The sequence below is a fragment of the Mustelus asterias genome, chromosome 24, assembly GCF_964213995.1.
Source record: "Mustelus asterias chromosome 24, sMusAst1.hap1.1, whole genome shotgun sequence".
Classification (NCBI taxonomy): Eukaryota; Metazoa; Chordata; class Chondrichthyes; order Carcharhiniformes; family Triakidae; genus Mustelus; species Mustelus asterias.
In genome coordinates, this window is record NC_135824.1 from 8,907,824 (window position 1) to 8,909,047 (window position 1,224).

Below are 1,224 nucleotides of genomic sequence, written 5' to 3' on the forward strand. Positions count from 1 at the left end.
AGATGTGCAGGTTAGGTTGATTAGCCATGCTAAATTGCTCCTTAGTGTCCCGGGATGCATAGGTTAGAGGGATTAGCGGGGTAAATATGTGAGGTGACAAGGATAGGGCCTGGGTGGGATTGTTGTTGGTGCAGACTTGATGAGCCAAATGGCCTCCTCCTGCATTGTAGGGTTTCTATTATTGACATAGATATGAAAGCACTCTGTAAATTGGTCTCAAAACCTCTTGGGCTTTGTGCAGAATTTGGGATAACTCCAGCTCTGTACAAACCTTAAAGGCCGGATTCTCTGACCTCGCTCACAGCCAGACTTCTCCCGTCCCACTGCAGTGAACGGAGATTTGGCTGAGCGCCAAATTCTCCCCAAATGGGGAAATTTCAACATAAGACCGGCTCCTTTACTCAGGCCTGTTGGCTGTGTGTCGCACCGTTAAAGTTACCGGTCTGAGTGTTGGAGCACCCTTACTTGCACTAATATTGGCAGCGGCAGCGGGACGTGAATGGCCGGAGAATTCTGGCCTAAATCTTTGCCCAGTAAGAAGTCTCACAACACCAGGTTAAAGTCCAACAGGTTTATTTGGTAGCAAATACCATTTGCCAGCAGGCCTGGGAAAGTTGGGAAAATGGCCCATTGTTTTAATCAAAGCAGAGGTGGTGGCTTAGCGGAGTTGTCACTGATTTTAGTATCCAGGGCAATTCCCTGGGGACACGGGTACAAATTCCGCCATGGTTGCTGGGGAAATTTGAATTCAATAAATACTCTGGAATTAAAAGTCTAATGATGACCATGAAATCCTTTTACAACTGTGGATCGTTGTAAAATGCCTGTCGTACAGGGAAGGAAATCTGCCATCCTTAGCCGGTCTGAGCTACATGTTACTCCAGATCCACAGCAATGTGGTTGACTCTTAACTGCCCCCTTAAGGGCAATTAGGGATGGGCAATAAATGCTGGCCCAGCCAGCGGCACCCACATCCCATGAAGGAAGGAATGTTGTCACTCATGCACACAGAGGCCAAGCTGTGTACTTGCAAAGGCCTGTATTTATTTATTTTATGCTTCATCCTGTCTCATGTATGTTGGCAAAAGCGCACAGCAAGATCCCACAATTGTCAATAAAATGGGTCACCAGTCTATTTTTAATGTGATGATGGCGAGCGATGTTGGTCAGGTCGTCAGGAGGATTCTTTACTCTTCATTACATACAGTCATAAGATCTTTAATG

At 46.3% G+C, this 1,224-nt stretch overlaps 1 long non-coding RNA gene across 1 annotated transcript; it reads left to right on the forward strand.

The window, feature by feature from the left end:
• Nucleotides 1-478: 478 nt before the first annotated feature.
• Nucleotides 479-990, forward strand: LOC144511037 (uncharacterized). The gene is made up of 2 exons (XR_013500734.1): nt 479-533; nt 601-990. It is a non-coding gene; the product is annotated as an uncharacterized LOC144511037 (long non-coding RNA).
• The last annotated feature ends 234 nt before the right edge of the window (nt 991-1,224 follow it).